A 26,245-nucleotide genomic window follows, 5' to 3' on the forward strand; every position below is an offset into this window, starting at 1 on the left:
GCAGGGCCTCTCAACTAGACACGAGAAAAAAAACAAGAATCTGCACCCAGGCAAGACGAAGAGGATGGTGACTTGCAAGTTTTTCTCTGTAAATGGTTTGAGAGTTTCGGCAACAAAGAAAGTACCTGTTCAATCACTCCGACACTGCTGTCTCGGCTTTGTAGAAACAGGGGTGTTAAAAACCCCAGCACTCCTGGCAGTACTCGCTGCAAGACAGCTTTGTGATGCACCTTCCACAGTAGAGGCACACTGAAGTATGAACTGAGTGGAATTAATAATAATTGCTTATACTTATATAACGCTTTTCTGGACCCTCCACTCAAAACGCTCTACAGGTAACAGGGACTTCCCCTCCACCACCAATGTGAAGCATCCACCTGGATGGCAGCCATAGTGCACCAGTACACTGTCCCCACACCAGCTCTCAGTGGGGAGAAGAACAGAGCGATGCAGCCAATTCATAGATGGGGATTATTAGGAGGCCACGATTGGTAAAGGCCAGGAGAATTAACCTGATTTTTAATGACCACAGAGTCAGGACCTCGGTTTTACGTCTCAACAGAAGGACGGCGCCTTTTTACAGTATAGTGTCCCTGTCACTATACTGGGGCATTAGGACCCACCCAGAATGCAGGGTGAGCGCCCCCTACTGGTCTCTCTAACACCACTTCCAGCAGCAACCTTAGTTTTTCCCAGGAGGTCTCCCATCCGGGTACTGGCCAGGCTCAGGCATGCTGAGCTTCAGTGGGTTGCAGGGTGATATGGCTGCTGGCTGGCTGAGTGTGATACTACTTTCATGGCATGGAATCATCACCTCGCATATCAGATGTAGAAGATCTGACTTTGCTGTGCCCTGCTCAGAATGCTGTCCCCTTGGACCACCTGGCATTCCAAGGTTTTATTTTTTTCCCCAAAATTGTCCATATCCGTGTTAGTGGGTTGTGCCTAGAACAACGAGGCCTGGATAAGTGCAGTGAAATGAATAAAAATCAGGGACTGGTACCCTGGCTTCTTTCAAGAAATGGCTGGATGAGACCCTCAGATCAATGAGCAACCAGCTTCCGAACAGGCTAGACGGCCTCCTGTCATTTTTCCACGAGCCTCTCTCGCGTTTTTCAGCGTGGAACAAAGTTTTCCGAGAGTTAACTTCTCTTTGGAAACTTGACAGAGAAGAAAACCTCTGGCAACAAAGCAGCCCCGCCAGATCCTGCAAGAAAAAGGTGTTTGATTTGCTGTTGTCTTGCGTTTTTGCATTTCTGCCTCCGAGCTCAACTGCAGGTGTCTATCCAGACTCCGAAAATTGTCAGCCGTGCACACAACCTCACATTCCATTGTTCGCAGAATCGCTCTCAACTCTACCGCGGTGCCACGGCGCTAAACTGCACAGCTGTTCTGCAATCTGTGGCGGTGTTAATTACCCTAATGTGAGCGGCAGCTCGTCAGGTCCTCGCTAACGAATGGGCTTGCTTGCCAGCCAGAGCGCCGTATGTTTCATCTGGAATCTGATTCCTATCTCCTGCTCTCTGGCCAGGCTCACAGACCACCCTGCCCATTGACTTCAAGGAAAAGAGGCGAACTAATTAAACTGCACTGAAGGGACTGCCAGGCCCGCGCACTAAAAAAAGCTTCTGACTTATCAGAAACACCTGCATTAAAAATGTACAACAGAACCATAAAGCCTATCCGACTCATTGTGCGGCACGAAGACATCCGGTAATGAATACTCTATGTAGAGCCAGTTTTAGAATATCCTAATTCAACTTGTATTGCATTACTATTGTTGATAAAAGCATTTCCTGATTGTTGATAATATTATGTTTGCTTATTTAATGTCTTGCTTTTAAACAAACAGCAGTTCAAAGGTTTCTCTTCATAAGCCACTAAGTCCATATTTCTTTTCACAATCCACTGACACCTTCTTTCTAAGGACCTGGCTTGATTCTGCCTCATCTTCCACTTTCTACTGATAAAACTATTTGAATTTGAAGCAATTTTCAATTTCTTTAAATAGAAACCTGAAATATTTTTAAAACTTCTGGAGCTCAAGTCAGAAGAAACTAATCCTTCTATGTCCTTTTTCAGTCCCACGAAAGCCTTCGACAGCTACGCTCTCAGCTGGGTATTTTCATTTGAAGTAAGCTGCCTAGTACCTTAATAAAGCGATAGCAGTAATTAAAAATGAAATTTATCTCACAGAGCTTTGAAACTGATAAAAAAAAGCAATCGCCTGAACAATTTCCGCAACAAAATTACGTTTTTTTTTTCCTTTTCAAAAGGCTGGTACGCTACGAAGTATGAGATCAAGTGTTGTCAGAATGGGTAGCATGGTGGTGTAGCAGAGAGCTTGGGTCCTGGGTTTGAAAAATGACTGAGGCTCCCTCCGTCTGAAGCTCCTTCCATCTGAAGCTCAGGTTTTCCCAATCCAAAGATGTGTTGCCTACACTGGTTGGGATCTGTAAACTGCTTGTGTGTATCTGTACTGCGAAGAACTGATGTTTCCTCCTGGGTAGAGCCCAGCCTTATGCCCGGGGCTCCTGGGACAGACTCTAGATTGCCTTGACCAGTACCAAGAATTGGTGACTTGTTCAATAAATGGATGGTTGCTACAATGCTAGCATGGTTTCTCCAGAAGTAGCTTATGTAAGATACTTTGTTCACCGCAATACTTCTTTTAAACAAGATCTTAAGATTCAAAAGCAGGAAAAGACTATCTTTTCATTTCTTATGAATGGTGTTAAACACAATCCGGACCCTGCAATTCAGGGTTTCGACGATCAGGGGATATGGAGGCGATCGGAATCAGCCTTCTCCTCCAGCTAGCGTAACAGAAGTCTTGACAATTTAATTGCCAAACAATCTGCAAAAGTCATTACAGAAGATCGAAATCAAGAAGGGGAGAAACAAAATATTCCAGCGGTATTACAGAATCACTCTGTAATGTGTGCATGATGCAATGCATCGGAGGTTTTAAGTATGCACACAAAGATGGCAATTAGGCACACAAGACACTTATATCGCTGTGATGAAGGACTCCTGGGTTCTACTTCTAAGCCATTTCTCTCTGTCATTAAAGCTGAAAGGCACATCTGGTTAATAGTGGCCCAGGATCTGCCTCAAGATCCAGCGCGCCGTGCTAAGCTTATTTAATCACGGCTCAAAAGAGGCAACAGAAGACACTGCAGTGCGTCCTGAAAGGTTGTACTTCGGGATGTGAAATGCACAGGCAGGGAAACGAAACACACGCACAAGAGGAGAAAAGTGGACCCCTTTATCCAAAGCGAGGCAGAGGGCATTTTCAAGCCGGGACTCCTCCCCGTTTCTCCCCGGAAAATAGCTGCGCCTCTACGCGTTCCAGTTCTGCGGAGGACTAATTGGAGAAGGATCACACGAGGCGAAAAGAAAACCAGCCTCTGAAATATTAATGGGTTGAGGAGAGGCGGCCTCAGCCTCAGAGGTCTTAACTCCTTTCTGTCAACGAAGGAAAACAAAAATGCCACAGAGGAAGGGTTCGGCACGCGCGTTGAATATGGAGCATTGTTCTGTACCCTTTTCACATCCCTGGCAGATTCCACAGTCCCTGCTACTGTGCTTCACCATCTACAGTAATCTGAAACCGACTCAGACCAAGAAATACCGATTATCACTCTTCCAGTGTGTGACCTATGACTCCAGCAATACCTAAAGGTATTAAAAAGGCCTTGGCTTGCAGCTTTGCGCTCAGAGTATTTGACATTTAGACAAAAGGGCACGTGCCCCAGGGTCTGCACAAAGCAGATGCCCGCATTTAGGAAAGAATCTCATTGTCTAGTCAGTCCATTGTCTAACAATTTCAAAATGAGCCAGCGACACAGTTAAGGTCATCGGTCACTTCCATCTGGACTCGGGAATAAATCCCTTTATCTGACAGCGGTGTACGTGATGTCACTTTCCAAAGGAATCACAATGGGGGAAAAAAAAATCTATTTTCTCCCACACCATTCCCTTTACAAATTCTGAACCCCAGTCTCCTTTGCTCACCGAGATACTTGTTACACCTTCTGAAACAGAATTTTTGTCTGTTTAAAACCTTAAAAAGGCTGAACTGGATGGCAGGGCATTCTTCCCCCCAATGCAGAAATACTGAACCACACAGAAGTGGTGTCATTAAGAACAAAGCAAAGGGATACAGATGATTCCCTTTGTCATACGAGTATACAGTATAGTCTTGGTACTATTGTGAAAATGTTCCCAGTTGTATCATGGTCTAGGTCTTTCCAAACAAAAAAAGAAGAAGAAAAATGCAAAAACTCAAGATTATCTTGATTTTTTATGGCATCCATGGTAATTGAACAAGCGTACAAGCTTACACCTAGATAGCACACTGCATCACACACCCAATCTTTACAGAGACTGAAATATCTCTGGTGCAATATCCCAGGTGCCGTAATAAAAACATAAAATAACCTACATTTTCTGGAATATCTACAAGAGCAGCTTGAATAATGCAGTTTTCATTAAACAAGACTTCATTATGATAATGTTCTCACTGCATCACCAAGATGGGAGACCTGTCTGTACAAAGGGAATAACCGAATATCCTTTGAACCTCAGTCTCCAGTGAGCACTCTGAAAAAAATAACCCCCTTTTCTCCTTGAGTAGATGCCGAGTTTCTGAATACACTTCATTCCCTGAGTGCTGGAACCATAATTGAAAAGGTTCAGTTCTAGGGGTGGTTAACTTTTTTTAAAGGGACACTCTGAGAGACTGGTTGGAAAATACATGCTAGCCCAATCGCCTCTCTTCTGGGGTTGGTGGGAGGTGACAGGATGCCAGAAATACAAGGATTTCAGCCGTCTCATTTTTTCCTCTGCAAAAGTAAAATGACATTTATGTGAACCGAATAAGCTCAACTGGGAGAGCTTTAAGAGGTGCAGACAGATCACAGAACTCTTGTCTCTGCAATGTTAAAAACAGCATTTGATATGATCACATCCGTTACTAGACTGTTACTTCAGTAATTATTTAAAAACATCCACCCAGTTGCTGAAGGTACGGGTGATTTTACGAGACCTCCTCAACCTCAGCCCCTCAAACGAAATGCCTCCAAATCAAAACAGTTCCTTTTTAAATGCCTCTCTTCTGTTAAGACTTACTGCTGCTGCCCTTATCGCAAATGATGCTTAAAATTTTAATGTTTTTCCTTTAAAGGGACGCAGTACGTTAGCTGCATACTGCAAGGTTTGTCGGTCCGCCTATCTCTCAGCACCATGATCTGCCTGAACTCTTACATTACAAATAGCTCTAAGATTCTTCACCCTCTTATCTGCCTAGCCAAGCAGACCTCTCTGTTATCAGCTTTCCGCTGCTGATAAAATAAATGAGCTTTTGAAGATATGAATAAGAGAGCTTTTTCTAATTCCAGAACTGCATCGGCAGTAGATTAAAGATTAGTGCTTGGTTCAAGGAAACGAATAAAAGATAAGAATAAAAAGGGGTGTGGGGGGGAAACGAGGAGCTGCTGGGCATCCTGCGGGTTCACGATCATTTAGCCAAGACCGTACGTTCAGAAATGGCGTTGCAAACAAATTCGAGACAGGACAGGAGGGCTCGCGTACGAAAAAAGAAGGCAGAAAAGATACTGAAATACACTCATTCACATCTGTTGTCATGTGCTAAACCCTGTTCTTTTATCTCTGTGCAAATACCATCATAAAGACTCAATCAGACAAGTTTAGTAGCTTCTAAATGTAGAAACCAAGGTAAGAAAGGTTCTGGGTATTTTGCCAAGAAAACACATTTTCAGCAGAAGAGCTCAGCCACGCTGTTGCTCAGAGGGTACAGCGGCTATCTACTCCTGCACCAGGGGGTTGCAGCGAAGAGGGGGATACGAGCAGTGAATGTTTGGTTTTGGGAGGGGAGAAGGACAAAAGGAATGATGATATAGTCCTGCAGCGCAGCACCTAAAAAGGGGGCAACATTATTGAAAAACGCCAACACGACAAAGTTTACTGCAGGAGTGAATGTGCACTAATCTGTCTTCTTAAGCAGTACCATGGTGAGGAGGCCTGACAAACCTCATTGGTAAACCAGTCAGCCCACCTGGTCTCAACGCCTGAAGTCCTCTGGCTCTTATCACGAACAATTTCCTTATTGCTTCCATATACCCTAATTTATTGCTTCTGAATTTATTGTTCAAGGCCTTTAGAGGTGCTTATACTGTGCACAATGAGCAGGGTGAGGGAAACGGTCCTAGAGGAAAAAGAATAGTAAATACCAAAATAGCCCTTGCTGTATGACAACATAGATTGACCAAAGGTTACTAGAAAAGCAGTATCAATACAATATGCTGGCAGTACTCACTATATCAGAGATACCAGGACTTGACTGCTAGCTGTAGAGAATACCTGGTCTTGTATATATGATTAAAAATGCATAAAATAATTGAGGGTTTGTTTTGGAAAATGGTAAGGGGCTGTACATTTTAATACAATACCCATGACGATTTATTTATTTTTCACCACTTTTGGGAATAATCCTGGAGGATGTATCCCTAGAATCTACGTACACTGCGACAGAAGGATTCAAGCAAGCAGGGGATAGGAGTAAAGGCATAAACTTCTTTATGATGTGATATGCATCTCGCCTACTCATTACACCCTTCAATCCCTCATCAATAAAGTGAAAAATGCAATTCCAAAATAAACAGAAGATACAACAGGACAGATTCAGAAGACTGAGAAAACCAACCAGAATAACACCTCATTGGTGACACTTTGTTACAGTGAATGTTGTTCATGCTACAGAAACTGTAAAAAAGACTACAGTATATACATTTTCTTTAAAAAGCTATGCACTTAAGTGGTATCTATATGACTGCACATACATTAGGTACAAGAAGGGATTTTTCAGACAACCTCTGAAAAACATAGAAAAGGAAAATTCTGCAAACGCTGATACAGTATGTCCCAAAACACACACACACACTTCTGATCTTTATTCTGCTTCTGACAACAGTAAAACAAAAATAGCAGTGCTGGTTGGCACTCAAACATCCTTCTATGAGAGAGGAGATAGAATGGCGAAACTGCACCTTCAGGTATATTTAGCGGAGGAGCACTATAAATCCTTCTGCTGCTCAACACTGAAACCGAGAACCTTACATGTAACGTGGAGGCTGGAACGATGTAACACTTAAAAACAACACTTTTTTCCAGTTAAGATCCTGGAAAGAGACTTTGCCCATACAATTTTGGCGACTGAATCAATTTTCTTGCGCACAGCAAGCTTTTAAAAATGGGGTCACAATTTATTCTGTAGTTTCAGTGTCAAAATACCGAAGGCGAGGCAGAGATTAGTACCCATCTCACACGTGTTTTATGATAAAGTCTCCCTGAAACTGAACATTAACTCCGTGACCAAGCTAAAGTATTTGCACTAGCGTTTTAACTCAATCCAAAGTAATCTCTGCGATTTAAAAATAGCTTTTTGTGTACCAACATAAACCGCCGCAATACGAAGAGTCATGACTGTCCTTAAAAAGTACTAAAAATAAATTCCATCATTGGTCTTCCGTAATTTCTTGAAAATTATATAGCCGTGCACGTACTGGGGTATTCTTGAACACTCGGGGCATATCAATTTAAAAACAGGGAGGTTCAGACTCTCAGACAGTCTCGGACCGCGACGCAACTCTAAAAGGCAGGTGGCAGAAAGTCCCAAATGTAACATACGAAAAAGCACATTGTTGCTTCATGATACTGAAAAAAAACAGGAACTCGACCAGCTTTCAACCTCAGCTGAGGATAGGACGGCGAAGGCTATGAAACCTGAATGAACAAAGGTCTACTTTTTGTATCTAACATCTAGAGGTTATTTATTTACAGAACAAATCGGGAAGAAAACAAAATACAAGGTAACCTTTTCGCAAAAACAACCCAGCGATCGACCTCTTCAATTCACACTTCCATTTAAGCTACTCCTACGACGGTATTATGAAACCCACTTCCAAATGTCGAAGAAAATAAGCGATTTTCCTCCTATGAGGTGCTCGGCTGTCGTACGCAGCAGACGGCCGCCTTCATCCTTAAAAGGCTAAAAAGAGCCAGCCCTGGAGACGTGCTAACCTTGAGCTCCCACATTCTTGCGCGCTTTTAGGACGAAAACTAAATAAACAGCACCACCTGCGGTGGCTTTGAAACAAAAATATAAAATACAAGAATGTCGAGACGCGTGTATCTGGACGTTTACTAAATTAACAATAATGTGAACAAAAACAGGGTCATATCTGATGCTGCAGCAAAATAAATTACACGCACACACGAAATTGCAAGAGGAACCTCCCATGAATATTGCATGCGTTTTAAAAAGAAATGAAAACTCAGAGGAAAATCATAGATCAGATATTATTCAAAGGCACATTTCAATTCTGAAAGAAATGAGGCACGCGAATCCGGAGAAGGAATATTACAAGATACTACAAAGGAAAAAAATACCATTTCTAATGGTAATCCTTAGTTTTTAAGTGCATGATAAGTTAGCGTGTTTTTCGGTCTTTTTTGGTACCTGAAATTCATTCACATCTTATTGTTTAAACCACTGCGATATGACTGTACTGCATGCATAAGGTAACCGAGGATTTCTTTGATTAAGAAATGAGAACTGAAGACGGGACAAGCTTACCGAGATCTAGAGACTGTGATCACCAACGAGAGATGAAGAACCATTCAATATTCTCAACAACGAATTCACGAAACGGTAATAAACCCAACTCATCTTTAAATCCATGCAGTTCGGGTGGAAAAAAAAACGTCAGTTTAACTCATTTCTTCAAAAGGCAGGTTTAAATTCCCTAAGAATAGTAGGAGAGATTGCGCGTAAAACCTGCCCTTTCAATAAATCTTTGCAAAACGCTCCTCGGTTGCAGTTTTGAAAACACTGGTCAATCCACAGAATAAGTATTTCAAATTTTGACTTTTATTTTCTTTAGCTGGACAAAAAAAAACTCTTCTTCAGTCTAGGCATAAAAACATTTCCCCTCTTTTTGCAAACCGGGCACTCAGAATCTTTGTCACCATCGATTAACGCTGATACGAATCCAAGTCATACGAAAGCGCCGATGACAGATCGTTAACAATAGATTCCAACTGCAAATATGTATGTTAATTTACAAGAAGGAAAAACAGATTCCCACATTTACACTGCTTTCATGTCCTGCGTTTGGTTTTCAAGTTTCGATATCCATGATTTCCCCTCGCTTAGGACAAGGTTTAAAAAGTCCCCGGTAACGCCGCACATACAGAGCCGGCGCGACGATGCTCTCCAAGCTCCTACAGGAGACACTGAGCTCCGTGCGCTCGGCAGGCTGAGCTTCAAGCAGGCTGCTAGCTGGGTGTGTTAAAAAAAAAAGAGCAGGGTCGGGCGAGACCAAAGCAATCAATGCATGAAAACGGGATCTTTTATTTGCTTCACCGGGTTGTCCTTCTGAATTGTACAATTTGACAGTCCGGCTTGCTCCATACACTGGCTTCTTTTAACAAAAGCGGCGATTTTATTTAAAAAAAATAAAACATCACAGTGAAATGGATCGCAACTAGAATTCTTATTATTTACAGTCCTAGCGCTTAAAGAAGCCATATATCAATATATATACAAGCTTTACAATTAATAACAACAAAAATAATAACAGCAAACACTAATTGTACCTAAACAACTACCACTATTACTATAAATAATACATATACATGTTAAAAAAGGAAAACCCGGTCATGTTTGCGCCAGTTATTAATATGCACGCACATTATATGCTGTCAAACCTGTTTTTTTTTAATTGGTGATATTGGTATATTTCTACCAGAAAAAAATGCAATGAAAAAAAAACCCGAGAGAAATCATGCACCAAAAAGTACTTACATGCATAACACTAATAATGTCCTTCTTAACTCAGAGGTATCTGAAGTATCTATTTAAGGCTTAAGGGATATGTTACACTTGAGTCACAAAACGGCTCTTTTAAGTAAGCACAAAGCACAACATACTACTTATTGAAAAGCTGCTGGGCACCAGACACTTTGAAAGAAATCTGCCTCAGAGCAGAATCTGGTAATTAAGTGTTCTGGATGCACAGAAATTGTATATTTCCTTATAAATGTAGACCATAAATTGCCAATTCAGAATTAAAGAATGTCTAAAACTATGGGGAAGCTTTAGGATGTAAGCCTCCTTTTACTGACGTTTGTTTCAAACACAGCTCAGTATCTGGAAACTCACTTTGACCCTCTCAATCTACTAGGGCTCTTTCTGCTCTAAAATGTACAGTGGGTTAGGGAATCGGGGTGGTGTTTGGGGAATTCTGAGCTGTCTGTCATCCTTTAAAGTTTTAAAATGTTATTGTAAACAGTATGATTTTACCAGTCGCTGGTAAAAGGCTTTGATGCTAAGTAGAGGATTTTTTCTACATCAGATGTAATGTTAGCCCTGGGGTTATTCTGCTTGCAGTTATGACCTGCTTAAATCTCATGGTTTAATGATGATCTAAAGACCTTATGCAAGCACATGGATGGGTTCTAGCCAAGAATAAGGCTCTTACAACTTATTCTCCATATATCTGGCAATGGTGTTGGTACAAGAAAGAAAACAGGAATTACTGTAGCATATGATTCAGCCGAGGGGCATTAAAGAGCTAAGTTATATTTTCTAGACACATGATCCAAGTTATTAATGCTCTTAGCGACGTGATCAGATTCTTATTTTGTTGATTCATCGTTGACTTGTTCTGCAAAACACAATGTTTGAAACCTCACTGAAAAGGGAGCAAATAAGCACAGCAGGTATACAAAAACAGCTTAGTACAGAGATCCAGTAAATAAAAAAAAAGACAGATGATGCTACCCTTTTGCTGCAATCAGACCTTCAGGCAATTAATATTTATGTATTGAAATTAACTGCCTACATGTTTTGCTTAGTATCTTATCTTTCTCCATGGCAACTCAACATTTTTCAGTTACATGTATCTTGCCCATGAACAATTATCTAGATTTCTCAGAAGTTACTCACAGGGGAAGAAAGAGATGGTGAATTTGGAACCCAATCATAGAAACCAGAAACAGGTCCTCAGGGGACCAAGGGATTCAGGCACAATGGAGATACTCTTCACCTTGAGTGTAGCTGTGTGTTAAAATCTCTCACACAGGTAATGTGCTTTGGCAGTCCTTAGGGTGGATCCTTTGACCTTAAATTTGGCTTCTAATTTATTTTATGATTAACAGAGTGGCGTTATATCTTTTAACTCTGGGAGGAACCCCAAGCACCAGAAAAAAGCCTAAGGAGACATGGGAAGAACATGCAAACTCCACACAAGAGGTACTCCAACCCCTCATTGTACCCACAACCCAAAAGCTGCGAGACAGAGGCACTAATTGTCATACCACCATGCTCCCAGCGTTATTGGTATTTACTATAATAGTATAATAAGGTAATTGTTTTCTTTGCATTTGGTTGATCCTTGACCGGCCAACACATTGCCCCATCACACACAATTTTTTGTCTGGTGGTGCTTGTTTTTTACAGATCAGCTCACATATATACAGTAAAAAAAAAAAAAAAAGAAATCTCCAGCAGGCAAAAGTACAAATGTTCCATCAAGAAGACGGGACAAACTGCATAGTATAGTATCACAAGGATGTGACGAATAACTGAGATTCTATCATTTTATGACTGTGTAAAAGGAATTTACTAGACACGGTAACAAAAAACATTAAGTTTTAATAACATTAAGGAATTCGGAATGAGAATCCTTGGGAGACAATGGTGGGATAGACAGAAAAATATTTTGTGCCAGATATAAAAAAAGAAGACAGAGGCACCATAGATAATTAATTCACCTGAAGTGAGCCCAGTAACAGGTAACATCCTCAAAAGCTGACTAATGTAACATAATACTACTTTATCATTTTAACTCTACCATTTTAAACAGATGAACCAGTTACAATGTACATACCTTGGAAAAGGGTAAAAGGACAATGTGATATCAGAATTCTAAACTAAAGTAGTGCATTAAGCCATTCAAGATGTTACGGGCTGCAGGAAATGTGTGCAGAAAAAGACATTGTGTTTCTAATTCTTCGTCTGTCTCGACATCGTCAGCCCCTCAGTGCTGGGTAAAGATTTGATTTCCTCCTTAACTTCTTCAGAAGAATGAACAGAAGAAAAATAAATAACACATGCCTATGTCTTCCCCATTTCCACCCCAAATAGTAGCAAAATTGTATATATTTTTTTCAGTCTGGCATGCAACGTCAATAAGAATGCTCAATCTTTTTTTGTGTCTGGAATGCAAGGCTTGTAATTATTACCCAGCTGACTGTAATTATGGGTCATCCCCAAACCTACAGACTTCCTATTAAAAACATGAGGCACCCAGAGATAAACAACTGGTGCGCACAGTGCTTTTACGACAATCTCTCTCTTTGGGTTTTGGTGAGGAAGTCTGGGACTTTGGGGCAGTTTCGATAAAGTGACAGTGCATGTAAGTTTTAGATGAGCAAAAACAAAACTAATTGAACTGTTTTGCCTCTGACAGATGCACTGGCACCTATTTGTTTTTACATTAATAATAAAACAAAACATAAGGAAAGAAATGTAGACATTGCTTTCTTATCTCGCCTTACCCTAGACGCATACATAATTCTTTTCAAGGTATGCTAAAGTACAGCATATGGTACTGTATGCATATTGTAATATACACATAACTTATATGCATGCTGTCCATAAGCTAACCTAAGATGCCAAGCAAATGTTGCAATTCAAAATCCTTTACAGCAGAATTACATTGAAAGTACTTAGTAGTTAGACATTTATGCTGAAAAAGTACAAAAATGTCATTTGGCCCCAGTACTCATTTGTTGCATTTTTAACGCCTCTCAGTAAAATCTTTGATTATATACCACCATTTGCAAACTAAATCAACATCTCACGAATAAGCAATTTTAAAATTCATGAAGGAGTGCCATTCCATAAGTACTCCCTCTCCGTTCTAAAAATGATGTAGGTACACACATCAGGCAATTGCCAATGAGACCACAGTGGTTTATTTACCAGCATTAAAAAAACATCACATTTGAACCAGTTTTAGTCTCTAGCTCTATATATATGCGTATAGACAATGTGTATGTATACACATACACTATGAATATACACACAATGTCTGCATACTGAGAATGGTCACTTGTGTCAAGAAGCAGCTGGCACTGCAAAGCACCCTTCTGCACACAGCCTTGCTATCTCAGTAAGTATTGTGTTTTACAGTTCATTCAGCTGCAGCTTGTTAATGCTATAAAGCTAAGCCTGGAGTACAGTTAATCTCAGGTAAGCCCTCAATGACACAGTAGACTTGGGAACACAGCCCAGATATCTGCAATGTAGAAACAGCATCCTCTATGCCAATCTCCTGTCTCTGGCTCTATATTTTAATTGTCTTTTGTATTCTCAAAATGAATAGTTTTTGCTTGTTTCACACAGAGAAAAACCCAGACAAAAAACAATATTGGAACATCAAGGGCCTTTATAAAACCACAGCCATACATCTAGATATAAACCTCTGTAATAGCAGTCTTCCCCTTTGTCTTAATCTATACAAACATTGGTAAGTGCCGACATATGTTGAGATGAAAGGTCCATTTATCTTTCCATAATTCTTCCCGATTTGTTTTCATAAATCAGTCTGAGAGCTTCTCACTCTTTAGGGGTGATGAATTGCTCTTGACATCCCTTAAAAGAACACAACAAAAACAACGCCCAACAGAACAGAACAATGAAAAGAAATGGTTTTGGTGGACACAGCCATATTTTAAAGAGAAGCAACCGCAAATGTGGATACCTGCTACACAAGAAAGCACAAGCTAGATGAAACTCCACTGATTCAGCTGTTTTGCTGAAAAAGTATTGACTTGCATTAAAGCTGTTTACCTGAATGACTAAACATGTCCATTTTATTAAATCCACTGGTAGGCCGATTTCAAAAGAATGTTAAGAAAATCTTTAGAAAGACCTGGCAGCTACAGGGTGAATGTGTTTCAAATCAATAATTACAGACACTTTCAAATTTCCCAATTTCTAGCAGCGATTTTGTGTGGACTGAAACATTTTTATACAATTCAATCCACTGGGGATTACAAACAATTTCAGAACAGCCTCTCATGTGACTCAATCTATCAACCGTTTTAAAGCATGGTGTGAAAAAAAGAAGCACACTTTCAATGAAGAGGTGATAAACTTTAACCTCAAATAGAAACAAGCATAGCAGCCTATTCTCTGCTGGATTTTTTTTTAGCTTTTAGTACTTGAGCATGTTTTGGTTTATTCTAAGTGAACACGTGCTACATTGTGTATCTCGGTTATTGCTATTTATCTAACTTAAAGAGAGTTCTTAAGGCACTCAGCGGACAAATAGCCTTCTTTCTAGTTGGTTTGGTACGACAACTCAAATTCTCAGGAGTGTCTGCAAATCTAAACCCGTACCAGTGTACTCAGGTACATTCCGATTGCTGAAGCTAAAAAAAATGACACTTTGCCATTATGATGTCACTAATTAACCATTAGGTTTGCAAGACTGCAACTCCACCTCATAACAGAACAGGAAGGAAGACGAAGGAGTGTGTGATCTCCTCAGTTTTTCTCTGTTGCGCCACCTGATGTTTTCCATACTGTCTTATAGGACCAGCAGGACACTGGGCACCGCATGGAGGACTGGAGCAGCTCTCACTGACAACACTGCCAGGTCACAGGCACCTGCTGAACCATTGGGCTGTCTTACTGCATGTCTGAAGGACAGGCAGCCCTGAGCCAACTATTCACTGCCTTTTAGCAGTCTGAAAACACAGTTCAGACTTGGACGTGCTATGGGTGGACTTTAGGACTTTGTCGGCACTCAATTGGAATGTCTGCACTCAATGAGCCAAAGAGTCAGTCCGCTACTTCAACTGGAACTCGTCTCTACAATTGGAGAGCAATTTTGGCCGAACATGCTGCATGCTGGAGCTCTGTCAGGAGATACTCTTCACGGAAAGTGACCTGATCGATCGCACTTTTGTTGCACACTGTATAAAGACAGGCGTGCTGTATCAAGCATGTTAAAATTAATTTCCAAGGGACAGCATTGGCTGCAATTAAAAGCCAAAAAAACCCTCAAGAAACTCAGGCTATGCTTCTTCAAATTCCCCTCCGGCTCCCTGTCCCAGAAGATCTATCTGTCAGACTCGCACAAATCCCAGAGGCGTGCTGCCATTTGAAGGCTTTTCTCAGCACCTTATCCTGGAGCTTAACAATCCAATATTGGCTGCTGCCGAAGATAATTACACTCCATTGATGATAAAATACCCCGAACGAGACGCAGCAATTTGCATCTTACAGCACTGCAACTCAATAAGGACATGGGAATTTTGAGCCTAATAACAACGGGTTTGACTCACGTGCAAGAAGAAATGAAGACCCCTCCTCATCACCACAGCCTCTTCTCCAAGGTCTTGGCAAAAACACAGTAAGGCAAAGAGTGCAGTGCTCATAAAAATCTGCTAGGACAAAGCTCTCTTTTGTAGCCTCAAAGAACACTGCACAACCTTAATCTTCATCTCCTTTGTAACAATAACCGGTAGAGTACGTTTTGTTCCTATTTCATTATTCTAGATTTACAGCTGCTATTGGTGTGTGCACCAAACCAGCTATTAGTAAAAAGACCCCCATATAAAAAGGAGTAAGAAAAACAATTTCCTTCTGAATCTTTGTTTCTAAAACATTTTGAAGACGTACATTAACAAATGCCTTTCTTTTCTGCAAAACATGCCTTTTTACCACCATTATTAAAACACCAGCAAAACACAGAGGCATTGCATTATGATGAAATGACAAAAGGTACATGAATAACTTAATCTTTTCATAATTACAACCCCATAACCATGAAGTCTACATAAACAGCTGGCTTCAGTGTACTCAATAAGTAGTAGTAGCTTATAGCCAGCAATTGCCTTTGGGCAATGTAATGGAATCCCCTAAACACAGTTTTTTTTAATTGCATTTAATTCTACTAAATCAAGGGGGATAAAGCATTCACAGTCGAACAGGTAGGTTATACCTAGAGAAGAGTGACAACATCAGCAGTTTAAATCCTCTATTTGTAGAATTGACAATTTCAGTGTCAATCTGTAGCCTGATGTTTAGAAACGCTGTGCCTGGGGCTGTTTTGGCCAAAAACAGTATCAAAGAGGATTCAATCAGCTTTTGCAGTGATGTTGGAGGTCTGATGTAACTTATGAGCTGTTAGTTATTAAACCCCTGCTCTTCTGCTAGGGGGAAGTTAGTAACTATTAGTTGGTAGCTCACTACAGAGATAACAAAATAATTCATACTGAGTTAGTGTAACTTTAACTTAAAGAACAGGAGCTGCAAGATGAGGCACTACTTGAAATTATATTATTTTGAATAATATTTAAAAACAATAATATACAGTTGAAAGGAAAAATTATTCAAGATAATGTGAGGAAGCACTTAAAAAGGGAAACTAAATGTTAGTTTACATATTAAAAAGTGTAGAATTTAAATCAAGATGTGTTTAAATTATATATGCCCCAGTAAAGCCACCTTTACATTATAGTGAACATTTCTATTAACATGTTATAGAAAAGGCATTACTATACGCTACTAGATACGCTATAGGGCTTTAGGGAACGTCCTACACTGACAGGCTAAAGGAACTGAACCTTTCTAGCCCTGAACAGAAAAGTCTAGGAGGGAACCTGACGCAAGTATTCAAAATCCTCAAAGGCTTTAACAAAGTCTACCAAGAGGCCTGCTACAGAATCAACAAGTGACGCACAAACCAAAGGACACAAGTAGAAACGACACAGGACTGCCATTTAAAACAGGAAAACATGAGGCAATTCCTGTCTCTCAGGGTTGTGAGAGTATGTCACAGACTAGCCAGACATGTCGTTGAATGTGTTACCCTGGCTTCTGTTAACAAACGAATGGATGAGATCCTTGGATCAATGAACAACTAGCTCCCAAACAGGCTAGGTGACCTCCTCTCGTTTGTACCCTCCTCTCCAACTAACCACTAACTACCTGGCAGGGAGAGTGAGCTCCCTCTTATTTAAGCTCAAAGTGAGTGAAATGTACTACAACCTGATGGTAACGCAATGTCTTTTTTAACAAGCTAACGACTTACGTTTCTTTTCTTGGTGGATCCTTGAGATATGAAGTAAACACAATACAGTGCACATCAGCAGACAGTTTTATTGCTCAACACTGAGCTCCGTGGAACATAAAAATGATTCCACTTTCTTTTGCCTCTCTGTATTTGTGCTGAAGTCAAATTTACAAACTAAGCTCAAAGCATTTGACAGCTTGATAAAAGAAAATGAGAAGGCCATTTGATGCTGTCCTGACAGACCTTAATAATGAAGATAGACTTTTATGTCCTTCTGAGGTAATCTCTCAATCCAGTTGGCTCCACAGCAATCTGCTTCTTATTGCCTGATCAGCTAGGTACTTTGTGAAATACTTTATCATGACTGCACACATATCTCTTATCAACACTCTGTCTCTACCTTGTTATTCAGATGCAAACTGAAGTGAAGAAACAGTAGGGAGGAAGCAATAAAATTAGTAGGCACTCCAGAGTCTGCTGTGGTTATCTACAGAAGTGATACAGGGTCTCCTAAGAGGCCCTCCACCATAACAGCATTCAATCTGTCAAGTCACAGCTAAACATGTAATGGTTTCTTCTGGGTATATGTGGGACCCAAGACGCCAAAAGATTCTAGACACCTCTAGACCCCAGAGAAATTAATATCAAGTTATTCATGATAACTACTGCTGTTCATAATAGTGATCGACACCTGATATCAGAGAGAATCCAATATTCTGTTATACTTCAGGCGTTGTCCCAAGATGGTGGATCTGAAATCAAATAGGTTTCAAATGTGATGAGAGAGAACAATTTGTGATCCCCCCCTTTATTCTCAGGGCAACCCTATCGGAAAATAAAAACGGACACCTTAAAGTTGCAGGTTATTAACAACATGGCTGGTACTGACACAGAAGAAATGTAACGTCTTCAAGTTTACTGTGCCTCTGCTAAAGATGTGATGCTGAACATTTATCAACTATGCAGTAGCAACTGAGCACCTATTAAGAGCTCTTCTCAGCAGTAATCTGAAGTAGCTGGGAGGAAAATAAGTCAGTTCCTGTTTTTTTCGTTTTTAGTGGCTCTAGTTTGGAGTAAAGTTTGTAAAATACACAGTGTAATAGGTTGCACCACCAGGTAAAAAATAAGGGCATGTAAAATAGCTGTTTCCCTCCTGAAACCCCATATTTCAGAAAGATGGAGTTGCTTTATAACTGCAACCAAAGCAGACATTAAAACTAACCCTGTGAACATCACATCTCAACAAGAAGAAAGATTCTTAGAATTGTAAATTTGGGAAAGTGGAGAGGAGACTTAGTGGGAGGGGGTTCCTGGGAGTTTGAAAACATTATTTATTTTCATGAGATCCTAACAGGATTTAGTAGGAGTCTGGAAACACCGCGGCTTGTACCTGTGTCTCAGAAATAACAGCCTTTCTGGAATGACTGCATTAGTCTCGCTATCCTATAACCCTAGAGAAGGGGGAAAGAAAAAAAACGTAAAGGAGACTTAACAGTTAAAACCGTGAAACCGAAAATGACAGAGTATTTGTTATCAAGAAGAATACAGCCTACCCGGCAGAGGCTAGACTGAGATTAAATATAGGGTTACCAGAGCAAATACCTAATCCATTCAGAGACTAATGCAGGGTCTCAGAAGCACATTTGTTGTGCTGCCTGAGGTTTAACAACTGGTATTATAACTCCATTTCTCATCATTAGAGAAAGCTGTATCGATGTCCCCAAGATAGGGTCAGTGTTGGAAATGCAGTTCTCGGCACAGGGAAAGGAGGTGGCAGAGACATGCAGAGACGACGTGGGGGTGTGTGTGTGTCTGCGCTTCTGTGTGTGAGTGTCCCGGTCACCATATGTTACAGGATTTCACAGTGAAGGGCAGGTTATGGACATAAGAACATTCGCAGTCTAGCAAGCCGCAGTGTCAGATATGTAAATCCCCAAGTATTCATGAATGATACAAGCCTGTTCCATGGGGGGGACACGTCAAAAGATTAGCCAGGATAGCTACAGCAGATGCTCTGATGGATTTAAAGGAGCCAAGAGCTTTTTCTTTGGCTTCCTACTGTGCAGCACACTGACTTCCCCAGTGCACCAGAAGTGTATAATAAGCCCCCTTGAGAACAGAATCAGAAAAGGAGTGCCTCTGCAGAAAAACACAGCTAAAACACTCAAGGCCATATTAACAAAGCGTTTAAGCCTGTGACGATTCTCAAAGCAATTGATTTGGTTTCAGCGAGATATGACTGATGTGTCTGTACATCTCCTCTTATTTCTTTTCAGGCCCAAAGGTTTTCATGAGAAACTTTTTGTCTTGTCAGAGTTTTTACATGAGTCCCCACCAATAAAAACAAACTATGCAAACGCTGTAGGTTTGTCAAAGATTTACCACTCCAATAATACCCAAGGAACTTAATTTAACAAATTCATAATATTTTGTAATCATGTTCCACCAGAGAGGCACAAAATGTTTTACCTGCAGTGCACATTACATCGAGGATTAGCTTCATGATTTCCCACAAGTACCAATCAGAGGTGGGCATTGAAGGAACTCTCACTGATCACCTTAATTACGCTGCCTGAATATCTGAATAATCTGGGATTATTTTAACAAATTTAGACAAAACACACTATACTTTCAATACATTACAATTATTCAATAAATACATTTTAATGGTGTAGATTTTAGATTTAATCAAAAGTAACTGGACGGCTGGAGTCAGCTGAGATTCTGGTTTAATGAAGACAGATTTGTTGCTGATTTTTACGCATTTTCAAAATAATAGTCATGCTTGAATCCCTGGCCCATTCATAATGAAGACTGACCTCACACACACACTACAGCCATCACACCGGGAGTGTCTGAAGCAGACGATTCTGTACTTAAAAAAAAAGTACTATTAAAAAAAAATAACCAGGAAGCAGAAAAAAAGTTTTGTCGATACCACATAGTGACTAGGAGACAGATGGCAGCACACCAGCGTAACAGCTATAGATTCTGTGCTCTAGTGACGCCCGGGGAATTACAGTACAGCACCATGGAGAAGGAACTGTTCCAGAGGAAGGGCTGACCCTCTGTGTGAGTAAACCACGTCTCCGCTTTGCTGAAAAACCTCAAGGGCCAAAGCTCCAACCCCCTTACCCCACCCCCCCGCCCCCCCGCCACCACCGCCTCCCATTTTTTTTTTCGAAGAGCTGGTATGCTTCTTGGCCGACTAGCCTGCCCTGCAAAATAAGGAGTTTTAATTCAGTTTAACGAAGACATCTGTTAATCTGCAGAGTCTTTGTGTAGCTAATATGGATTAGGCACTTTAGGCAGGGAGCTCAGCGATGATGCCAGAAAAGCCGCTTTTCATCAGCCCCCCCCCTCCATCTGGCCACAGGCCCGACTTGACTTTTCCCCTTTCCCACTCAGGGGACAGACCCCCGAGGACCTCTGCGTCACCCCCGGAGTCTCCTCTCCGCCACCACGCACAAAGCATGCAGGAGGTGGGAGGGCACAGGGGCTTTCTGACTAATTACAGGACGCAGCCCCCGAGAGTGGACGAGTCTCTCCCATGGCCTGGCGTTATTCATTCCTCTTCCCATTATGCCTCATTCAGCTCCACGGAAGATCTTCAAAAGTTTGCGAAAGATCTCACCAGGACTTTATTTCTACCGATTAAAAAAAGATGATTCCGTCAAGGACTGATTTTTTTTTTGTGCTCGTAGGACAACATCCCGACCAACGGCAGCGATTCTTTGGTTTCGATCGGCTGGACCCTAAACGGAACGCAGCACAGTTTTGAAGGAGGTGACAGCAACAGACTGAAACCTACACCCCCCACCCTAACACTCCATTCCAGTTCTTGTCTAATGAGATTCCAGTTTAAAGTCTGGAAACAACATTGTTATGTCCAGTTAAACACTTCATTTTTTCCCCCCAACACTACAAATCTTAATAGTCACCTGCATGATCACATAAATACAATGCAAGTATAACATTTGGTTGAAAAGATTCCTGGCGATCAGATCTATTAACCTCTTACTCCTCAGGATCAGAGATACCCCGACTGTCTGAAAAACAAACTCCACACGACACTGGCATTGTTCCTACCGACCTGTCACTCGCTGCTCCTTTCTGTGGGGACCGACTGATACCAACAACAACCAACTCCAGTACCACTTCAAGTGACAAAAAACACCTTACAGATTACATTTTCATTTGATTTATCAATTATTAAATTATTTAAGACAAGGGTCAAATAGAGCCGTTGTTGCCCATGCAAAAGAAATTCACTAAACAATATTTAGTGAAAAATGAGAAGTTCACTAAACAATATTTGAAATGCCATGTCCTCTAATGTTAGTCATGCGACTATGCGACTTCAATCAGAAGGGTATCTTGGTTTATATATATTTGTACAATGTCTAATGACCTAGAATGGCCTGAATAGTGTATATATTGCTGCTCTGTTGAATGGATAATGCATCACATGTACAGCTGTTGGGAGTGCTGGGCGGCATGCTGCCACAGTGGCCAGCTCACAGGAGTGGGGCCCTGGGTTCAATTCCAGACTGGGAGTGCTGTCTTTGTGGAGTTTGCATGTTCTCTCCGTGGTTTGTAAGGGTTTCCTCCCGTCCAAGGTCATGCCAGAAGGCGAATTCGATCCTGGGAAAACCCTGGTGCGAGAGCGTGCGTGTCTGCGTCCGTGCATGCCCTGGATGAACTGGATCCCTGACCTGGGAGTACACTGCTTGCCAGGATAGGCTCTGGCTGCCCCGCTACCCTGATGTGGAAGAAGCAGCAGGAAAAGGGATGGATGCACAGTACTGCTGTCATCTGCCTGTACTTCAGTGTGAAACTAAATCAAGACCATGAGAAGAATTCAAAGCTCCCCACTGCATGACACGGGCAATTTAACTGTACTCTTCAAGTGTATTTAACTAAAGGCATACCAGTTTCAGCCTTGGGTTTGCTAAAGCCTGCTACGATAAAAAGACACAGCCCATAAACGAACAAACTCTCACAGACGGCAGAAAAAAGGCAGTTCTCCAGAGCTGCACTGCAAAGACAAGCATTAATTACAAAGTTTTAAAAGCGCCAGCAGCGGTTTTATTTAATGTCTTAAACCTTTAATTGGTGGCTAAGTTGTTTCCTCTGCCAGACGACTGGTAACAGTAAACCTTCTGTTGTAGTAGCTATTTCTTAAACCTGATGTGCTTGAGCTTAACCAAGAGGGCACCCCCACCTCCTGCCTTCACCCCTCAGCAAGGCTGGCTCCACAAATTGAGCTGGGAGTCTAATCGGCCTGGAAGGGTCCTGTCAGCTCCTTACCTCTGGGGAGTGTGTGTGTGTGGGGGGGTTGTGGGGGGAGGGGTCGCATATGGAAATTGCTGGAGCTATTTTTAAGTCACCAGAGGTTATTAATAAATCCCAGACCGTTTCCTTCAGCAAATAATTGGAAAGCCATCTTGCAAACAAGTTGTGTCTGGCAACGTTATGGTACCAATTTCGCTCCTTCCTTTTTATCCCCTCAGAGCTGCTGCCGACCCCCCGCCAAACAGGAAGTTCAACTCTCGGGTGAAAACACCAGTCACCAAGCGGAATTATAAACAGCCCCAGGTCTGAGGGGCCTCTTGGAGTTTTCTTCATAACAGCTGGAAGCAAAGCTGTCGAGTCAAAGCAGGGCCGCTGGCTGCTCCCGGAGCTTCCTGAGGAACTGAGCAGCTGTGGGAACGAAAACCTGTCCCGTTTTACATACAACAAAGCGAGAAGCAACTCTGATGACAAAATCCACTCTACCGCACTTTGTGTGACTGCGCTTTTGTACCTGCATTTGGAGCCTGAACTGAGAACTGGACTGTGGTTCTACTTCTTGGGATAGTAAGGTAATTGGTAATGTCCCTCCACCCACAATCTCCTGTAAACAGTGTTTGTATGAACTCGATGGCAAGCCCTATCAGCAATGCTCAAATTAGACAACGGCAGGGCGATTCCGGAAGAACTGACACCCAAAATAAGACAGCAGAACAACAACAAAAAATGAGCATGTGGAAGAAATATGACACCAAGGAGAATACTGTTTTTAGCACCTTTCTGTGTCATGTGCATTTCCATTTCACGTTTATTTGATTAGTGCTTTACAAGGCTCAAGAGGATTAAACCATCCTGTGGGCTCATTTTCTACATTTCTGTTGATTTATATCTTTGAGGAGCACAAACAAAACTCGTTTCTAAGAAAAATCCCAGCTGTACAGGCATCCAATCTGTGGCAGTGAGAAAGGAGAGGTCAGGTTCACCGGGACCGTGCTGGTAATTCATGGACAACTTGGTAATGCCAGCAGCTGACCAAATAAAGCTTTTCTTGGGGGAATCATCATCTATATCTGCTGAAAGAAGAAGACTGCATACAATTTAAGAACCCCATGGGGCAAGCTAATCCCAGTAGGTAGGTACTGTACATCTAGTGAGATCCCATGTATGGGGATTAATACTGCAAAGTGTTCTGCTCGCTTGTACTCTTGATCAAGTGCAAGACTGCAACAGCTTTTCTAAAAACACTAGTTGACTTTCAAATTATCAAAGGTAGGCAGGAAACTGCAAAGCAGAGCAATTTCCATATGGTTAAATGGACACATGTAGGCTCTGAGACACCCTGTCTTTTCAAGGTCTTTCGTAAAGACAATAAGCTTGAGCTAGCCCATGCCCAGAAAGAGAAAATAACCATGCAGATAGTCCACCAAGATAAAACACTTAGTTAATAAATCTGACAAGTGGAGTGTTCATTCCTGTTGTGCTGATGGAACATTATTGATGAATTATTATTCACAGTGCACTGGTCCTGGTTCATTGCTCTTGACAAACATCATGTGGCAGTAACAGCACTGGATGTGCAAAATCTTCACAAGGCAACAGAAATCCACTCTTTCTTCAGAGGTCCAGAACTCAAAATTCCTTACATTACGTGTATGCCCTTTTGCTAGAGTCAATTTCGCTATTTCAGTTGGGTTTAGACAGCTACTGTATCATATCAATAGGTTTCTGTCATCTTCAGATGCAGTGTTGTAGAGCAAAGAATGCTACTAATGACAAGCCTTTGGTAATGTAATGAAAAACAAATCGCAGTACAAAAAAGTGCTTTTTCCAGCAAGAAAAGCGAACAAATTCAGCAAGAAGATAAATCATTAATGAAAAGTTTAAATAAGGATCCAGGAAATACAGAAAACAAAATACTCAGGACTGAAGTACCTTACATTTCTGAAGTCTCTGTGATGTTAAAGGTCACTGTTTTAAAATATAAGGGAATAAAATGCACTGTCAATGCTCAGATATGCTTTCCTTGCAATTTCATAAATAAACACAATATTTGGAGACTCAGAAAGCTCAAATTAAACAGGAAGTCTGCATGGGTATTACAGGATGTTTCTGAAAAAGTGTGTAATGTTCTTGCCTCTTCGCAATTTTGTCAAGGTGAACATTTAAATATGAAATTTCAGAAATATCAGGACAAGAGACTTTTACCATGCTAATCGGCCTGAGATATATATGCTTGTCTTCACTATGTCATATTTCTTCATGTCACTACTGTGTGCTTTTCTTTGCTTGATGGAACAGCAAGAACGCCGATCATTGTCCCCTGGGACATTTGTGAAACAAGATGTTGCCTGTCGTAAGGCCCAGCGAACAATATTTGAAATAAATAACATCAGTGATGTCTGTTTACTTGTCACAAATGAGAAACGCTGTCTAAAGCAAAACTACTCCTAAAGCACCACCAAGTTCACATCTTCCGATGTGGGCGTTCAGCAAAACATACACACTATATACACAGCACGTTTTACATTTCCATTAAGATTTTTTCATGTCATGCTATCTAAAATATTTTTTCATGCAGAAAAAGTATAGAAATATATGTTAACTAAGACATGCACATTTAAAAAAAATCCTTAAATATTTGTCCTCGATTTTAAGAGCACAAAATGTATAATGGCCTACAAATTCCTATAAATGCATATATTTTTTAATTGGGTCACACATAATTAATACTAATGTGTCAGAAAAACAGAAACATTGATACCACTAGTACTGCATGAACATTTAAAACCAATTGTTTTCTAATGGTGTGAATTACAAAAAAGGCAGCTGAACGGAAAGGCGCATATAATAAACACTTGTCATACTACATTTAACTGTGGAGGTGTAGACAAAATAGCAGCGTGCAATTAAGGTGCAAATAATGCCAGGTTGGAGTGACAGCATCTAAAGTATGTAAATTGCCAATCAATACACAAGCCAATTAAATAGTTCTACCTGTGCATGAAAATGCTGCAGTTCCTAGAGCAATCAAAAGTAAAAAAAAATGAAGACCTTCAGACATTTTTTTAATGTGGAGCGAAATAACACTTCGGAAAAACAAAATCTTCCTGAAAGCAAGATATGGGCACAATGCTTTTTAGGGAAACCGACATGACAAGCAGCCAAACTGAACCTTTACAGTAAACACTACCCCAAAAATTAATGCTCCGCCATTCTAATAGTAACGCTGCTCTTGGAGGTTTACACATATTAAGCTATATTAAGTACCGTTGAAGAATGAATAATTCACATATTAATGAGAAAATCTACAATTCACTGTCTTTGTATTTGTGCTTTGATGTTTTTTCTTCAAGGGGTGCACAGCATATAGCTCGGCAAGGGGCACTGACCTCACTTACAGCCTGTATGCAGCTCATTTCAGTCCTTCTATTCTTGTTGAATATATTCATTTTGACCTTGGATTTCTTCAGCAATTTAAAGCACATTCGAATGTATTGTTAACGAAGACCAGTTCTGAAACGTGTTACCTGGTTGAGCCTCGAATTCTGCGGGAGGTCGTTAATTAATTCAATGCCAACGCCTCAACACTGCAGAGCTTAACCACGTAGTGGGTTTATTAGAAACCTACAGTGGATGACAGCAGTGGCTTGACAAATTGGAGTCACAAGAAAGCTGTTTATAACAATGGAAATCATCTCCAAGTCTTAAAGAGGAACATCTGTTAACTCTCTGAGTGCAGTCAATTTTAGGTCAAGCCAAAAAAAAAAAACTTCTAA

At 41.0% G+C, this 26,245-nt stretch overlaps 1 protein-coding gene across 10 annotated transcripts in view; it reads right to left on the reverse strand.

Annotated features, from left to right (window-relative positions):
* fbrsl1 (fibrosin-like 1) overlaps nucleotides 1–26,245 on the reverse strand; it is a 300,036-nt gene that overhangs the window by 61,805 nt on the left and 211,986 nt on the right. The gene's annotated exons all lie outside the window — the stretch shown is intronic.

This window comes from Lepisosteus oculatus, chromosome 22 (assembly GCF_040954835.1).
Source record: "Lepisosteus oculatus isolate fLepOcu1 chromosome 22, fLepOcu1.hap2, whole genome shotgun sequence".
Classification (NCBI taxonomy): domain Eukaryota; kingdom Metazoa; phylum Chordata; class Actinopteri; order Semionotiformes; family Lepisosteidae; genus Lepisosteus; species Lepisosteus oculatus.